The 19,415-nt window shown below is 39.7% G+C and overlaps 1 long non-coding RNA gene across 1 annotated transcript; it reads left to right on the top strand.

Annotated features, from left to right (window-relative positions):
- Positions 1-286: 286 nt before the first annotated feature.
- Positions 287-19,214, top strand: LOC144222426 (uncharacterized). The gene is made up of 3 exons (XR_013332401.1): positions 287-443; positions 6,028-6,073; positions 15,683-19,214. It is a non-coding gene; the product is annotated as an uncharacterized LOC144222426 (long non-coding RNA).
- Positions 19,215-19,415: the final 201 nt, after the last annotated feature.

The raw sequence follows: 19,415 nt of genomic DNA, 5'->3' as shown, positions 1-19,415 counted from the left end.
TCCCTGAACCTGGCACCCAGGTTGTGACTCTCTTTCCTCTTCAGGCTTTATGCTACATGTCAGGCAGTCCCTCTGAGGTGACCTTTCCCGTGTCTTTTCAAGATTGTAACTCTTCAATTTTAACAGGCCCTTTAATCAAATTCCTCTCTTGCCAATAAGATTGATTTCGTGACGTTGCTCTCCCTAGTTTACTATAAGGCATGCCAAATGATGAACACATTTCTTAGAGCAAATGGAGCCATTCTTTATGCTTTTTCTAAGTGTCCTTTGCCTATCTTTCTGGCAGGTGGCATGTATAGAAGGCAGGAGTATAGTTTGAAAGTGATAATGCTCTAAGAATGGAGTGATCATGGCCTGAAGAGTTAAGAGAAGATGGGATTGGAAGATACTGTTTTACATTTATCCTGTAAAATTCTGAAGAGTGAATTTTTCATGGCCAGAAGGTGAGTTTTTGTGTGTGTTGTAAGACTTGCATTTGTGTTTTTGTCAATAAGGCATAGTAACAAAGTTTGAGAGTCATTGGAAGGAGGCATTCACAGGTGGCATGGTAAACAAAGCAGCGCCATGTGTAAAGGTGTGACCAGCATTGGCTGATGGTATTAGGAAACTGCCGGGACAAGATCTATATCATTTCATTGCAAATACGTTCTGAAGAGCCATGTTATTGTGAGTAATAACAGCACTGCTAAGTTTATCTTAGGGGGAGTTATAAAATTAGCCAGCAGTGGCACATTTGACAATAAAGAATGGAGAGATGATTCTTGGACCTGAATAAGAAGAGATGTTGACCAGACTTTATGAGACTCTTCGTGAACTAAATGGACAATAAGCAAATATATAAGTACATTTTCTCAAACTAGCATTCTAAATTCCATTCATAAATCACTATGCTTCACATAGGCCCATGAATTTAGTTATACTTTTATTTTATTATTTTATTATGTTTATTTATTTTGAGAGAGAGAGTGTGTGTGTGTACACAGGTGTGTGTGCACAAAAGTAGGAGGAGGGGCAGAGAGAGAGAGAAGAGAATCCTAAGCAGGCTCTGTGCTGTCAGCTTGGAGCCTGATGCAGGGCTTGATCTCATATACCATGAGATTATGACCTGAGACAAAATCAAGAATTGGATGCTTGAGTGATTGAGCCACCCAGGCACCCCAGTTATACTTTTCAAAATCTAACTGATTATATATATAGGGGATTGTAAAATATATTTGTAGGTACCTGCATAACCTAGAGGCAGTCTTGTAAGATAAGGACATTTAGGTTGAACCATAAAAATTATTCTTCATGCGAGGTGCCTGGGTGGGTCAATTTCTAAGACATTTACAAAGGTTTCATAACATTAAAGAAAGATCACATGTATTATAATGAAAATCAGTCAGTATCTCCTAGTACTGTCTAGATTTTAGCTGTGCTCTCTCAAAAATACTGAAAAGGGAAAAAAGGTAAGCAGGGATTTGGTCTCAGCTCTGAGTTCCCATCTCTCTTCTCTCTCCCTCACCTAATTGCCCTCACTGCCCTAACAATTCCTCACTGGAACCTGTATGACTAGAGTCACACCCAGTCCTTCCTTGCCTTTCCTCTTGCTTTCCCTGTGGCTGGGCAGGCAGCCATTATTAGGAGGCAGGGAGGGAAGACAGTAGGCCATAGGAAGCATATGGAAGAGAAGGAGGGACACAGGAGGAGGTACTTTAACTCAGGTTATAGTAGAGAAGCTGTCACACGTATGGACTACTACTTAGTGCCAAAAGGTAAATGTCTTAGAAGATACAGAACAAAGCATTTAAAAGCATAGAATGAGTAGCCAGACTCCCAGGGTTCAAATACGGGCAGGGCTGGGGAGCCTGGGTGTCTCAGTCGGTTAAGCGTCTGACTTCGGCTCACGTCATGATCTGAATTCATGAGTTTCGGCCCCTCACTGGGCTCTGTGCTGACAGCTAGCTCAGAGCCTGGAGCCTTTTCACATTCTGTGTCTCCTTCTCTCTCTGCCCCTCCCCTGCTCACACTCTGTCTCTCTCTCTTTAAAAATTATTCTTCATGAGACTCTTCCTTGAAGTGGAGATTTCTTCACAGAGTGTCTATTTTTGAGAACAAAGAGGAAGTTGTCTTTATCTTCAAAATTTAAATGTCCAGCTGTTCACCATACATTTGTTGTCCTGAACCAAACATGCTCTAGGTTGGGTCTTCACCATCATGGAACTAAATGCTACCCTTGTTGAAAGCAGGTCTCAGCCGTGTCCATTGTTGTTCAGTTGGTATAAAAGTGTGTTTGTCAATCTTCGTGTTTTTTCATTTCATTGGATGATCCTGAGAATCCCGATTCGAGGGCTTCTTCATGGAGGGAACACACCACAGGGAAGGCCCAAGCCTACTGGTATGAACTTGACAGAGCCAAACAATTTTTTTGGGCAGATTTGCCTGTTTCTGGTGGATTGCTGGCCCTCCTGGTTAACTTGTCTGCCTACATCCCACCCAGAATCACCTCATTAATACAAAAGATACTACGAATGCTCTTATCACTTAGGAATTTACAAAGGTCTTGGGAGCCCTGTAGTAAGAAAAGGGTCAAAGACAAATCTTAGAACAAGAGACGCTCCTTGTGCTCTTAACATTTAGGAAATGACAAGGGTTTTAGGAGCTCTCTGCCAGGGATAGAGGACAGAGACCAACACATGTTTTCATAGGCCATGAAATAAGCTTAATTAAGTTTTATTTTCATGGCTTTACTGGTTTTGTCTGCTTGGGGATCTTCAAGTCTGGTCTCCCATTTTATTTTAACACCAGCAAGGGGAAACTTGGTGAATTTATCTCCATTCCTTCCTGACCACCTCTTTCCTCTCTCCTTCTATAACATTAAAGAATAGGAGGGCATAAGCCCACAAGGGCCAAGACACAGAGAGGATAGCCGTCCTATATCAGAAGTTGATAACTAGGTACCTCCAGGGGAATGACACAGACATTTTGGTGAGGTCTGCCTCCACATATTGGTTTTTCATTTAGTTTTTAAGTTCTGTCTTAAATAGACATTTGAAGAATGCCTCTAACATGCATAAAGGGATCAAAACATGAAAACAAAACAAAACAAACAAAAACCTCTGGGGAAAAGAGTGCAAGGAACAGAAGAAAACTTAAAAACAAGCTATAGTTAATAGTCTCCGAGAGAGGATACTTCATCACTGAAACAAGAATAAGAGGCAATTAAATAGAATAGGAAGGTTCAGAGAATAAGAAAGAGTTCCTGCCAGTTGAAAATATTATATAAAAATTAAAATTTCACTAGGTGGGGATGACATTGAATATGTCTCTCAGTTAGGGGAATAAAAGGATGAAAGGATGGAAAATAAGAGAGGAAAAACTTGGGAATATGTATAGGCAGATGGTTCAGAGGACCTCAAATTCCAGTCCCTCAAATACCAGTGTGGGTGGAAAGCAGCTGAGTGTGTTAGCATTTCTCCCTCCTAACTCCAAAGGGTGCTGTGTGAGTCAGTGCCCCCTAGAGGACCATGGGGTTGGAAAAAGTTGGATGAAGCCTATGTGGACTGATGGCTGAAGTTTATGTCAGGGTTGAGGATGTTAGCAAAGATACAATAACAAAGATACTGTGTCCCCAATCAGGTTAGGACACTGAGTGGAGGCCAGATAAAAAAGGCTGACATGCAACCAGATACTCCGTTCCCAAGCCCTCTATGGTGGTGTCAAGCCAGTCCACAACCCAGTTGCCAACAAGGAGCAGAAGCCAGGGGCTGAGTGGGACTGGCAAGAACTTAACAGGCCAGGTTTATTTATTTATTTATTTTTATTTACTTATTTTATTTTCAAGTTTATTTATTTTGAAACAGAGTGAGAGAGAGTGTGTGTGCATGAGATGGGGAGTTGGGGGGGAGTAAAGAGAGAGAGGGAGAGAGAATCCCAGGCAGGCTCCAGTCTGTCAGCATGGAGCCCGACATGGGCCTCTGTCCCATAAACTGAACCATGAGAACATAACCCGAGCCGAAATCAAGAGTCAGAGGCTAAATCCACTGAGCCATCCCGGTACCCCAGGAAGCCAAGTTTAAATAGAAGAGATTGGGTTACTTTGGTCAGTATATATTTTTCTGTTATGAGGTAGACATGGGGGCTTGAAAACTGTTAATTTAGTTATGGTGGTTTTAAGAAAATTACTTTTTCTTTACCCAACTTTTGTGCCTGAAAACCATACCAATGACAGTCAATAAGGGTTAAGAAAAGAATACACATGACTATCATACATATGTAATTAATAGCTTTTCAAATAGCAAGTAAACATTAACTTTTTTCCTAATCAGTATTTGACTTGAATATTAATCAGTCCAGAAAACTATTGTACTTTAAAAAATTATTTATTTTTAATGTTTACTTATTTTTGAAGGACAGAGAGAGGCAGAACATGAGCAGAGGAGAGGCAGAAAGAGAGGGAGACCCAGATCTGAGGCAGTTTCCAGGCTCTGAGCTGTCAGCACAGAGACTGATGCGGGGCTCAAACCCACGAAACATGAGATCATGACCTGAGCCAAAGTTGGATGCTTAGCCAACTGAGCCACCCAGGTGCACATGTACTTTGTTTTTTCTTTTTAAGTAGTCTCCATGTCCAGGCTGGACCCCAATGTAGGGCTTGAACTTACGATTTTGAGATCAAGACCTGAGCTGAGATCAAGAATTGGATGCTTAACTGACTGAGCTACCCAGGCACCCCAGACTATTATTTTAATATCCAAAGCACACAAATGTACATACATTGTGTATCACATATTGCCGATGGTGCAGCTTTTATTGAGTAGTTATTATGATGTGCATGTTACCATGTAGTTACCGAAAAATGAAATTAAATGACCCTCGGCTTCGAGAGGCTTATCACCAAGAAGATAGGCAGTAAATAAAGGTTAAAAAAGAGCTGCACATGATAGAAACTTACAGGATGGAGAGCATTTCACGGGCTTGGGTGTTCAGAGAAACTAATGAGAAGATAGGAGACTTGACCTAGATGTAGAAGACTAGGGAGGATCCAGCAAGGAAAGACAAATTATCTTCAACCAACACAGCAGCTTGGAAGTCACTGTTGAGACACATTTTGGTATGAGCCTAATTTCAGTGGGAGAAGGGCAGTGGAGAACTTGTTATGTTTCTGTGGGTGGGAGAAGGAATAGGAACATATAGGGCATATTGTCCCAATAAGGGCATCTGTTTTTAAGATTGGCAGAGAGGTGAGAGGCAACATTCCATGTGGATGATACTGGAATAGCAAATGGTCAGACTGAAATATATATGGTGTATCCTGGATCCCACAGAGGATTTCACTGGGTGGAGTAGCTCCTTAAAATAATGATGATAAGTCAGGATTAGATAGAAGCAGTCTTTGAAAACAAAGTTAAGTAAGAACTTGATTATCTATAGGGGATGCAGAGCTATTGAGATTTTTTTTGAATAGAAAAATGACATGGTCAAAATGGGAGCAAACAAAATGAATAGAGTTTCGAGATCTGAAAAGACCTTGAAGTAATAAGAGCAGTTAACTTGGGGACCAAATAACTGATAAATCTGAGTTGTCTTGGATGCCTTTTTGATTTGTTCAAAGTTCTTTAACAACAATTTGCTAAAAGTCAACTTCTTCCTCTTAAATATTTGGAAACAAAATTCTGCCCCTTACTAGTTGTGGGAACTTATGAAAATTGATTAATATCTCTGGGGTTTAGGTTTCTCATCTGTATAATGAGCTGGTAAAATATTTCTTTTTTAAGTTTATTTATTCATTTTGAGAAAGACAGAGAGAGCGAGCAGGAGAGGGGGAGACAGAATCCCAAGCAGGCTCCCTCCTGTCAGCACAGAGCCCGATGTGTGGCTTGAACTCAGGAACTGTCAGATCAGGACCTGAGCCGAAAGCAAGAGTCAGACACTTAACCGACTGAGCCACCCAAAATACATTATTTCTAAAGCTTCTCCCAGTGTTAATATTTTATCCAGTAACATTGATAACTAGTGACTTCATTTTCTTCTTCATCTCTTTTTCAGAATTAGTTCTCTTAAGAATAAATCTACTCCTTATGACCAAAAAGAGGTAAGTTGATTTACTTGTATGTGCTCATCTCAGTTAGCATTTGTGATATTTAGTAACTGAATCCTTAATGGGTATTCAAATTGAAAATGTTAATAAACATGTTTGGTCATAATGCTCTACACATGTGCATATTATTAATTTCATAATTTCCAAGCACATTTGAATCCATGTTCAATGTTCAAACAGTTTCATTTCCTGGCACATGAAATGGAGACTACATTGTTTCTCCTGCCCTATGTACCCTCTTTTTATACATCTGTAACTACAAAAGCGGAACCATTTATTTTGCAAAAGGTTTATCAGAGAACTAATTATAACATCAAGTGGGGTGGTGTTCAGAACAGTCTGAATGATAAGCAATGAGAAAAAATAATCCAATAATTATTTCAAGTAGTGGGTGTTAGCTTCCACTGTGATCTGATGATGGTGGTAGCTGGGAAAAGCTTCAAAGTAACAATACACATCCAGCCATTGATGATATTTTGTTCTTCTCTTCATAGTTTATTTCGTTACAAAAGTCCAGGGGATTGGGTCTAATTTTCCATTACCCTGGCCACTTACTCGTGGCTATTGTGTGTGGTCGCTCCACATGTGCTGTGGGCCCTCTGCACTATTATCCTGGTCAACAAAAGGCAATTATTAAATTCTAAAAAAGCTTTAGATGAAACTGCCATGACAATAGGCATAGGTAATCAGAGGCGTAATCATGTTCAGCTGGAAATCTGTGCCCATAGAATGAACAGGAACACAGGGTAGTCTTTGAAGTCCATTTTCACGTAGACATCAAATGATACTGTCGGGTTTTTTGACACAGGTTGGAAGTATAAATGTGCATCATCAGCTTAGGGTCAAGAAATGACTTATGGGTCTCAGTTTTAGTGTCAGTGTATTTGCAAAATACATGATTTTCCAGTTTAGGACCAAATCTATTAGGGATATTGGTATGATGCCTTTCGGGTTGTAGAGGAGAAACACATCATAATATCCCTTGAAAAACAGATGGGTTTAGGGTGAATTGAATCAAAGGTGCAGGAAAATAACAACTCAGACAAATAGCCTGAAAATAGGCTAGAGCAAGAGGCTGGTGTTGGTCCTGTGTTCAAACATGAGATGCTACAAAAGGGTTTGTGTCAGTATGTTTCCGAGGAAAAGCATTTTTAGAAACAGCTGTATTGTGGTGTTATCAATGTCTGGATTGACTTCTGCATTTAGATATGCTTAGGTAACACGAAGGTTACTTTTTGATACTAAAAAGCAATAATGGCAGATTCTGGCCTGTGCCATTATTGAAAAGAGTTACAATAGTCCCAGTTAAGTGTTAATAGAAGAGTGCTGTGAACCTCAATCGCCTTAAACTATCTCCTTTTGCCTGCCTGACACAGTCTTATATTTCCACAGGGTGAGTGATTCCTTTAAGTCCTGGTTCCTCAGGCTTGTCACTGTCGACAGTCTGGGCCAGATCCTTTGTTGTGGGGGGTGTGCTGCACATCACAGTGTTTACAGCATTCTTGGCTTCTATTGATGTGCCAGTAGCGACCATCTCCCAGTTGCTAACAACCAAATCCCCAGACATTGTTAAATGTCCCCTGTGAACAAAATCACCCTGGTTGAGAAACACAGCTTTAAGAGAAACTCAGGGACCCTAACCAGTCCTTGTTAAAATGTGGGGCGCTTGGGTGGCTCAGCCTAAGGTTAAGCAGCTGACTCAATTTCAGCTCAGGTCATGATCTCATGGTTCTGACAGTGCAGAGCCTGCTTGAGATTCTCTCTCTCCCTCTTTCTCTACCCCTCCTCTACAGGCATGTGTGTGCTCTCCCTCTCTCTCTCTCTTAAAATAAATAAACTAAAAAAAAAAAATGCAAGTGTTAAATGGTAGGAAAAACTGCTTCTCCAGCCAAGAACGCCTTAGCATTCATTAGCTGCCTGATTTTCTCACATGAGAGCAGGGCTCAGAATGGGATATAAGTCAAGCTGATGAATGGAAGCAGGAGAGCCCTGGATGGAGAAAGGGCAAAGGCGAGGAAAGTGTAGCAGTGGAATACCACTTCAGGGATCCCTCTGCAGCCTAGAAATTTCATGAGGTGCCACAGTGAGAGAAGTGTGATGGCAAATGTGGGGAGAATGGCTTGAAAAGAAGTAAGGAGGCATTCAACATGCCAAGGGGCACTCATGTGCTGTAAGACCTTTACAGAGGAGAGCATGTTGGTCAGTTTGTAAAATTAGTTTTTGCTGTAGTCAAGCAGCCATGTTTACAATGATGTCAGTCAAAGATGGCTGAGTGGCGCAGCAGGCGGCCATTCGCTCTGAGTGGGAGCTAGGAGGAGCACTCTGAATCATGCAGGTGCAAAAGAAAGAGCATGTGCTGTCAAGGACCTCTTTACCTCTAGAGGTTGTGGGAGCCGGGGGTCCAGGTGAGCCTGGGTGGCAGCCTTTCATACAAACACTTCCCTCCATCTGCTGCGAGTGAGCTGAGCCTGCAGTGAACACCCTGGGGGCAGATCCATCCTTTTGAGTATGCTGAATAAAATTATGGTATTTGAAAGTTTTCCAGGAACACATACAAACTCAGCAAAGAATGGGAACCACAGGAAAAATGCCAAAGTGAATGTTGACTATTTCAAAACACGGGCCTGCTAGATGTGCATGGGAAATAGACGGGCTTAGAGTTTAAGTGAAAACAACTGAAAAATTCTGGATTTCCCGTTCATTTCTCTTCCTTCTAACCCCTATTCTAGTTTGTTTTTGCTCTATTTTTAATGATTCCTCCTCTCACCAACTTCCTAATTTGGACTATTTCAGTAAATGAAGAAACAAAAAATTAACAATCTGTACTGTGTTCTGGTTTACTCTTATTCTTACCTCTACATCCTTTTTTTTTTTTTTACAAATAGTTTATTGTCAAATTAGTTTCCATATAACACTCAGTGCTCATCCCCACAAGTGTCCTCCTCCATGCCCATCCCCCCTCCCCCCCACATCCATCAGTCCTCAGTTTTTGTCAACATTCAAGAGTCTCTCATGGTTTGCCTCTCTCCCTTTCCCCCACCATTTCCGCCCTTCTTCTCCCCCTTGTTCCTCCGTCAAGTTCCTCCTAATCCTCCTATATGTGCAAACATATGATATTTGTCCTTCTCTGCCTGACTTATTTCGCTCAGCATAACACCCTCAAGGTCCATCCATGTTGCTACACATGGCCAGATTTCATTGTTTCTCATTGCCATGTAGTATTCCATGGTATAGATAAACCGCATCTTCTTGATCCATTCATCTGTTGATGGACACTTAGGCTCTCCTCTACATCCTTTTTTATTTGGTTTTCCTCTCTGCCCCCATCTTCTCTATATTGTTCAATTTTTCATGTTCTTCTGCTGTCCACTTTTTCTCTGCTATTCCAAAACTTGAAATCATCTAATCTCTGTATGTATGGCAACCTGGTGGCTTTGGAACAATATCAAGTTCAAACACCATTTTATTCCCATGAATGCCTTTGTACCTGTCACCCATGAGTCACAAATTTTGTTTCAGATATATTGTCTTTGTATCCATCTGAAATGTGAAATACAGGGGAAGGGGTTGACTGTAAAGTATCATGAGGAAACTCTTTAGGAATGATGGAAATGTTCTATAGCCTAACTGTGCTGTTGGCTATACAGCTACATACAGCTGCCCAAACTCATCAAGTGTACATTTAAAATGGATGAATTTTATTTCATGTCAATTATTCTTGAAAAGTAGTCACTATAATAGTAAAATTAAGCACATGTTTTGACCATGGAAAATGACACGGCCATTTTCCCATTAAAGTTGCCGTGTGGCATGATTGTGCTTTACACATTTTCAGCCTTCCAGACTTTTCATTCTTCTGAGAACATGTATGACCTGTGGTGTCTTCATTTCCCACCCCTCACCCCCAACCCCATCCCAGAATGCAGGCCCCAGCACATCTGCACATCCCTGCTCTCAAAAGAAACCAATAGAGTATGCATCAAAGTGCAAAGGATAAAACACAAATGCAGTGGAGTTTCTTTTTTTTTAATTTATTTTTTTATTTTTATTTTATTTTATTTTATTTTTTTACAAATAGTTTATTGTCAAATTAGTTTCCACATAACACTCAGTGCTCATCCCTGCAGTGGAGTTTCTAACTAAGGCCTGGTAAATAATAATATGTCTTTTAAAAAAGTATCAATCAAAATGATAAAAATGGCCTCAGTTATCTTGATCTTTTCAATTCAGCAGCTGTCCACAGTCAGATTTTGCAACCTGAAGGGGCTAGGGCCCCCGCTAGGGGCTAGGGTCCCCTCTAGTGCCAACGATGGCCCTAGCAACTCAGGTCACAGAGCCTTCCTTTTTCCCCACTTAGAAGGAAATCTAGAGAATCTTCTCCCGGCATTAAGGCCATGTATACGTATAAATCCACCCATGCATTCTGAGAGACAAGTGGACCACACTAAAGGAGAAAAGAAGGAGGGGTTACTTAACATCTTTCTATTAGGGAACCTGGAGATATAGCAATGAATTCTTCTTTTTCTGTTTTCTTAAAAATTATTTTTCCAGCTTTATAGAGATTGACACATAACATTGTGTAAGTTTAACATGTAAAACATGATGACTTGATAATGTGTATATTACAATAAGGTTAGTTAACACATGGGTCGCCTCACATAGTTATCATTTGTGTGTGTGTGTGTGTATGTGTAGAACTTTTAAGATCTACCATCTTAACAGCTTTCAAGTATATAATACAGTATTGTTAACTAGTCACATTGCTGTACCCTAGATCTCCAGAACTTATTCATCTTGAGTAACTGAAAGTGAGGGGAATGGGGAAATGTTGAAGCTTGAATTTTTATAGTACTGTGAAACAAACCGACCCCAGAGCAGGATTTTAAGTAAGAAGGTCATTGCCTGTATCATTTATTATTTTTACATTTATTTACTGTTAATGAGATACAATTCTAAGAAGAATTCCAATAATATTCTAAACAAAATTTCCCTTTGATTGGTGAAGCAAATCATCTTTTTTGCAGAGAATTTGGACTTTAAAAAAGGTACAAATAAAATGATGAAGACCACCTGTAATCTCATCATCCAGGCACACTCAATACCAACATGTTGATATATTCCCAGGTTTTTATTCTGTGTGTGTGTGCACAATTTTTATAAAAATTATGCAAAATTAATTTTATTGTATGTTTTTCCCTGAGCCCTTCTCTGTATCCTTAAACAAATCTTCAGATATATAAATTTTAGTGACTTCGTATTATTCTGTTGTATGAGTGTATTATAATTTGTTTTACCAATTTTATATTTTTATATGTTTAAACTGTTTCCTTTAAATTACATAATATATGAATAGGTTTTGGTGATTTGTTTTCTTTTTATTCACCTAACTTTGATAGATATTTAGTTTTCTAAATACTTTATTTTAATGTGTACCTGGATAGTTGGCCTTCATAAATTCTTAAAAAAGTCAAATTGATGTCAATTTTGACTTTAGAACATACAGTTTATTCTTCTGAACATACAAATTGAGATTAGTACAAGGAACAAAAAGTGGTACTATTAAACAAAGATTATATGATTTAATATTGGAGCGCCACCTTCTGGTGAATTTTAAAATGGCATTGAACAGACCTCGGTTAGCTCTTATTTATAAAATTACTGTACTTGAACTATGACTGTTGCTTACATTCTTTTAGTGAACACTAAGGAAACTGATAACAAGAAAAATCTCATAACTTTAGCTTTTATTTTTAATTCTTTATGTCATTAAAAATAACAATATTTTCAGTGTTTCAACAGTCTGTAAAATGGAAAACCTCATTGTTTGATATAAATTAATTAAGTGAATAGATGAATAGGCGAAGAATAAATTGAAAACAAATTGAAAAGTTAAAATATAAATAAAAGTAAAATATATGTGGTGAATGAAACCAACAGGCCCAGATAATTTTTATTAGTAAATTCTAACAACCTTTTAAGGAATAGATAATTCTATGCTATTTAAACTATTTGATAGCACAGATGCTGGAAATTACTGCTTTGATTTTATGATTCTAATAGACCATAATATCAAACTAAAGGAGGATGCACCACAACAAGGAAAACTCTGGGCCAATCTCATTTAGGAACATAGTCCTAAAATATTAAATAAAATATTGACATATGGAATGCAGTAGTATTTAAATAATAATATCATTAATCTAACATTTAATTTATACCATACCACCCAAATTTTAGAGTCTTAAATCAATAATCACTTATAAGCTGGTGATTCTATGGGTTGGTAATTTGTGCCAGGACAATTGGACAGTTCTCTTGCTAGTCTGGCTACGGACATTCCTGTGGCTTTAGGCTTCTGGTTGCTCACCTGAGACTAGGAGGCATAGGATGTTCTCCTTCACAAATCTGCCAGTTGGTGCTGGCTGTTGGTCTCCCTCTCCATGTGGTTTCTCATCCATAAGGGCAGAAAGAGAGTAAGAGCAGAAATGCAAGACCTTTGGAGGCCTAGATTTGGAAGTCACACCATGTCCTGTGGCATTTTATTGGTCAAAGCAACTTAGTTTCAAAGGATAGAGCAAGAGACTACCTCTTTTTTTAAAAATTTAAATTCAAATTAGTTAACATATAGTGTAGTATTGGCTTCAGGAATAAAATTTAGTGATTCATCACTTACATAAAACACCCAGTGCTTATCCCAACAAGTGCCACCTCCTTAATGCTCATCACTCATTTAGCCCACCCCTCACCCACAACCCCTCCAGCAACTCAGTTTTTTCTCTGTATTTAAGAGGTTCTTATGGTTTCCCTCCCTCTCTGTCTTTCTATTATTTTATTTTTCCTTTCCTTCGCCTATGTTCCTCTGTTTTGTTGAAATAGACTACCTCTTAATAGAGAGGATGACAACATCCCATTATAAAGGGATGTTCATACAGGGATGGGAGGCAGCCATCTTTGAACTCAATCAACCACAATCGTTAAATGAGTGAATCTTTGTAAAACATGGGCACGTAGTGTTATATAAGTGTTTATCAAACAAACAAATAATCAATCTGGTTAATTCCAGGAATGCAAAGAGAGTTCACCATTAAAATGATCCACTGGAAGAAAACCCAAAACTACCTCTCAGAAAGGAGGCTAATACTGATAATACAGATAGGCACCTTTCATTAAAGAATTTCAAAGACAAAAGAATATTGATTACTATCCCAATTTTTTGAGCTTTGAAAAATTATGGGAGCTTCCAATTTTAAGATGGGATATTGCATAATCTCCTCCACTCTATTCCACAGACAGAAATACTTAAAAATGTACTTTACAAAATTATAAAGTACATATACAAGCTTAAGAACAAGAGGAGGTTCAGGAGATGAAGAACGGACAGTGATGAGTGGGGACAAACCATGCCGCCCTCTTATGCTGGCATTGGACAAGGGCTATGGCACCCACAGCTTCCAAGCCTAATCAAGAACACATCCAAACCCTCTCAGGCTAACATTGCTGGCAAGTTGGAGCTGAAATAATTATGCCACATTACCTGGGTTGCAGCTAGAGGTGGACTCTGGTAGATAAGAGAGAGATGTGAGTCAAAATGGAAAGGATGCCTGGGCTGCTTGTGGACGGAGACCTTGAGATTGCTTTGTCTAGAATGGGCAGCAACCCCAACCCTCTAACCTGATCTGTGCTTGGGCACAGTGCGTGGGCTGAGGCAACCTCATAATCCATGAGAAAGACGTGGTTGGGGTAAAAACTACCATGCAAAACAATAGCATAAAGCAAAATTTCAAAGCACACAAGAAATTCATGGTTATGAGACATTATAGAAGCAGTATTTTTCCTTGGGGATAAGTTTCAGATGACATCCTAAGAGTATTTTTTTTTTTTAGAAATTTAAAGACTATAGAAAGTATATTAATGATACTGTTGATTATAACAAGAATATGAAAATAGCATCCAAGATGATATCAAGTGGTACATGTTAGCACAGACACATTTCAAAGGAAGCCAAGGTTATAGTGGAAAATGACAATTCCCAAACTCCTGGCATTCTTATATTACACACAGATCTAAGACAAGTGCCCCCATACCAGATTTATGCTTCACTGAACTAAGCCTGTCACAAAACCTCCTCACCAACAGTCCCTCCAGTTGCAATAATGGCTGCACAGGAATGAAAACACTCAGATTAGAGTTGAATACACCTGTATAATTACTATATACCAGAAGCTCAAACAAATCATTCTGCTTCCCCTGTATGTGCCCTAAAGCCTGATTCGAAGCCAAGTTGACAACCCTTACAGGCTAATGACAATTCTCTCCCCAATAAAATACCTCTGTGTCAGAACGACTAAGTATGTGTTGGGTAATTTCAAACTTTAAAACAATTTGACCTCACCTGACAGAATAATTTGATTATATGAACTACCCAATCAAGTATACTAATGACATCCTAAGAGTATTAATGTACTTACTCAACATATATTATGGGGCATCTACTATGTATCAAGTACTGGTCTAGTGACTGGTAATAAACAGGGAACAAAACACACAAAAATCCCCCTCTTTGTGGAGTTTATATTCTAGTGGGAGGTCATAAGGAGAGGAATATTTCAGGAGTAATCTGGATAGGAAGATAGAGTCATAGAGGGACAGACACATGGCTGAGAGAGATTCATGAGCTACTAAGTCNGTTTTTTTTTTTTTTTTTTTTTACTGAACTACACAAATAGAGTAAAAATGAAATTAAATGTAAGGGGAAAATGTGCTTTTATCTTGCTCTTTGTTGAAAAAAAAACCTAGCAGGACTAAAAGCCATGAAAGGATATGGTTCACTTATGAATAAAAATGCTTAGGGACCTCCAGCATGGACCAGAGAAGGGAAAAAAAATTATTCAAGCAGTTTAGAGATTGGGTAGAATTAGGGGTCAGCAAGTACAACATAGTCTCTTTTGTAGCATCTGGTAAATTTTCTAGTATTTTTTAAAAAATATAATGTCAGACTCTTTATTTTTAAAGGCAACCCAACCTGTGTTCATGCATTTTTCATTTTGTTCAAACTCAAGCCAGGTGTGTACCGGGCAATCGTATTTTCCTTTTCTAATTATATCTGAACTCGAAGCAGAGTAGAAAGAAAGTGGTCACAATGGTAAGAGGCTTCTGTGCTTCTTTTCCTGCCCCTTGTTATCATCTTGCTCTAAAGTGTTTCTATTGGAGAGTCACAATGATCACAGTGGAGGAGTTTAATTAGCTCCTAAAATTAATTTTTGAGGGAAAAAGTTGAACTTCACTGGCCACTGTGACACTTACTACTCTCTCCTTATTCTCCTCCTCTGACTCAATCTTCTTAGCTAAACAGCTCTTGAATTTTTGGTCAGGTCAGATATCCTATTTTGAGAATTTGATTACATCTATGAATTCACAAAAATACATGCATACATATAAATATATATATTTATGCATATAGTTTTATTGTAATTGCCCAATAAAATACATCTTTGGGAGCTAAGGGCACGAAACTCTGTCCTGGACAGTTTCTCTTCCTTGGTTTACATCTTTTAATGTTGAGGTTCGCAGGGAGTTGTCATTGACTGTTTATTTTTATTCTAGGGCCCCTTACCATTGTGCCTTTGTCTACTACCGACGCTTTCGACTCTCTCCCATAATGTGGACTTTCAGATTTACATTCCCAGTCGTGACATCACCTACCCACTGCCAAACGAGTATTCCCACCTGGTGGTGCCGGGGTGAAGTCGAATGGAATATATCTTTCAGATGCTGCCACCAACCCATCTGCAGAACGCAAGCGGGAAACATGGACATTATCACTGGAAATGCGCCCATTCTCATTGAATCTCTTCTCCAACCCTCAGTGTCCAACCAATCACCAACTTATTTAGATTCTAACCCCTAAAGTTCTCTCCATCCACTTCCACCCTTCTCCTCTACTACTCCTGCTTCAGTTCAGGCCCTCAGCTCTCTCCTGAGCTGTTGCATTCAATCTCCCGTGGCCCTTCTGACTCCAGTCTGGCCCTGCCTCCACAGTGTTGCCAAAAGTGTCTCTAAAAGGCAAATCCCATCATGTTACTCCTCTGCAGAAAGTGCTTAATGGTTCCCTATGACTTTTTGAGGAATTCAGTCAAGGCCTTTCATGATTTGGCTCTTCCTCCTGCCCTCTTCAAGCCCACACATCCTTTCGTTCTCTTCTCACCCGTCTCTCCTGGGCAGCCCCCCTTCTTAGTTTCATCAGTGTTGAGCATGTGTAGATTCCCGATGAGGCTGAGTTCTTCTACATCTGGTCCCTTTGCCCAGAATTCCAGCAGCACCCCCACCAAACACACTTACCCATTTCAAAATTTTTTCCCCCAAATTTCAAGGCTCAACTCAATCTCCTCTGAGATGCTTCCTCTCTCTCAAATGGAGTCATATGCCTCTCATCTCTGCTGGCTTTGATCTGGCACATCATTTTATAATTTTATATGTAGTGCATTATAATTATTTCCCTATTCAATATCTGCATTATAAGACTGACAGCCTCTTGAGGACAGGCGCTGTGTCCAGCCAACCATTCTCTTCCCCAGGACCCGGCACAGGGCTTGGTTAGTAGGTATGGAGGAAACATGAAGTTGAATTGAACATCCATCCCTGTGAGGTAAAAGTTGGATTGTCTGTCCCTCATATGATGTTGCGAGTACTGCTTACTCGGTCAGTAAACCTCCATAAGGGAAAGCCAGTTTCTCCAGCCCCATCACTGTTGGCATAAGAACAAGTAGCAGAATGACAGACTAATCCATATTCTCTGATCAACCACACTGTGTGTTGCAGACGGGACAGCCTGCCCTTCTTGTTTCATCTTACAGCTGTTGTCATAGCTAAATATCATGCAGCTGAGGAGAAATCATTGCAAGCAGTGGGGCGGATGAGGCTTGATAATTGTAGTGAAGGATTTATTACGTGAACTTATAAAACTCCTGTGAAATGTTAGCAAATAACTAGGCCTCAGGGAGCAATAATTACTTTCATTCTGCAATTGCAGATGATGTAAAAGAAAAACAACAGAAACTGAAATTTTAGATACTAATATAACATAAATAGAAGGCAGGGCTAGAGAAAACCAGCCAAACAATTTTCTGTCCTCAGACATGAGGACAATATTTTGGACTGTGAGCCAATGACTTTTGGCATGCTTCCTTGCTGAAATTCCCCAGTAGAGCGTACCACTGGAGTTTATCGACCTTTTAATCTATACCTGTAATCCATTTCTGAAGAGGCTTTTTAAAAACACTTTGTGACCAATTGGATATAAAATGTTACCGTCTCATTTGAATTTACGCGGTTTTGCCACCCACCTCACTTGTTACGTCTGTTTGTACTGAATATTCTAGTGGCAGAACAGGGTTCTTTTTATTAAAGATTTTTTTATGTTTATTTATTTTTGAGAGAGAGAGAGGGACAGACAGACAGCATGAGCAGGGCAGGGACAGAGAGCGAGGGAGACACAGATTCTGAAACAGGCTCCAGGCTCTGAGCTCTCAGCACAGAGGCTGATGCAGGGCTCGAACCCACCAACTGTGAGATCACAACCTGAGCCGAATTCGGACGCCGGGCCAACTAAGCCACCCAGGCGCCCCCAGAGTCCTTTTATAATAGTTTGCAGAGACATCTTTTTGGATTCAACAATGAGTTTTTCCTCCCATGGCACACTGGTAGTAAATGAAAGCAGTACCAGGCCAAATGTGAGTGGAAGCACCTCTTCATCAATGTCTGACAGAGGGCTTATGCTATTTCCTTTAGAAGACATTTTTAAAAAATGAAATGAAAAAGGCAGGGAGGAAAGCTAAATATTTTATATTCTTAGGAGATGGTCACAGAAGTGCTATGAGCTCTTGATAATGTCTACCCACACATAAAAGGATTCTATTCAGGGAGTCCATGAAGGCATTATTGAATTGTTGATATAATGCAAGAGTCCTCTCTTCTGGAGTCCGGAAGTTTCTATATTCGTATGAGGAAAATTGTAACGAGAATGGAGCATCTCTTATGTCCTGACTCCTACACAGTAGTATTATATTAACTCCTTTTTTGAAGGCTCTTCTTGTCAATTAGCTGCTGAAAGTCTCCATCTGGAACAGAAACCCTGAGGTCCCTACCCTGGAGATTCTCCATAAAACCAAGAAAAAGGGAGCAGAACAAAGAAACAATTGTACGCTTGCTAAGGGGACCGTGTAAACGGCACTGGTGGACATGGTGCTCCTGATTTTAGCTTCCTGTCACTCACATAAGTCCGTTTTCCCAACAAGTTAATGGATATTTATTTTCTGTTTTATGTCCTTCTCTTCCAGTTCATTATCAATCAGTTAATTACTGAACTACCACTGTCATTACCACTCAGGGAATTTCATGGTTCATCCTGGGAAGGTTGTTGGTCTGTCCCTTCTTGGGCACAGCTGATTTTTCTTATTCCCTCCTCTCCTGTTATGAGCCTGGTCACAACTCCCAAGAAAGAACAGTTTGTTTCCAATGACTTGCCTTTGCCTCAAATGTGATCTCTGATAATTTTCTGATAATTCTGAAAAATGAATATTTTCTGTGTGATTTTCCTTTAGGACTTACTAAAGGTCTTTCATCATCATTTTATTAGGTCTGAGTGATTTTATTTATGTGTTGGCAATTTTGATTGCATGCTGGACATTGTGAATTTTATGTGTTTGGGTGCCAAAGATTTTGCATCATTTTAAATATTTTTGGGTTTTGCTGTTAGATGCAATTAGGTTACTTGGAAACAGTTGGATCCTTTAGAAGCTGGCATTTAAGGTTTGTTAGGCTTGTCTAGATCAGTCTTTAGGCAGGGCTAATTTGGCCTCATTACTGAGGAATACTTATTGAAGGACTCCATTCGATGGCTCTGTATTAGGGGGTCTTTTCACCATGGCTCTGGAGCACATTATCTATTTCTGGTCCTATGTAACCTTCAGGAATTGTTCTGCTTCCTCCTTGGAGCAGTTGTTTCCTGGCTTCTGGGAGTTTCATCATGCATGTGCTCTGAGTACTCAGCCAAAGAGGGGGATCCCCAACAGATCTCTGAGCTCTCTCCACTTTGCTACCTTCCTGTATGAGTTCTACCCATCTTCAAGTCCCTAACTCTGAACTCTGTCTCCACAGCTCAGGGAAACTGTTGGGCTCAATTTGGGTGTCTCATACCTGAGCTGCAGTTTGGATGTTTCCCCCAGGCTGTGAGCTGTAATTGATTGACTTACTTCACATGTTTCCCTTTTTACTGGGATCACTGCTTTATGCTGCCTATTGTCCAGTGCCCGAAAAACATTTCTTCTCCTATTTTGTC

This window comes from Crocuta crocuta, unplaced genomic scaffold (assembly GCF_008692635.1).
Source record: "Crocuta crocuta isolate KB4526 unplaced genomic scaffold, BGI_CrCroc_1.0 scaffold1840, whole genome shotgun sequence".
NCBI classification, from domain to species: Eukaryota; Metazoa; Chordata; class Mammalia; order Carnivora; family Hyaenidae; genus Crocuta; species Crocuta crocuta.
Note: the sequence above shows the minus strand (reverse complement) of the source record. Positions and strands in the feature narration are given on the sequence as shown.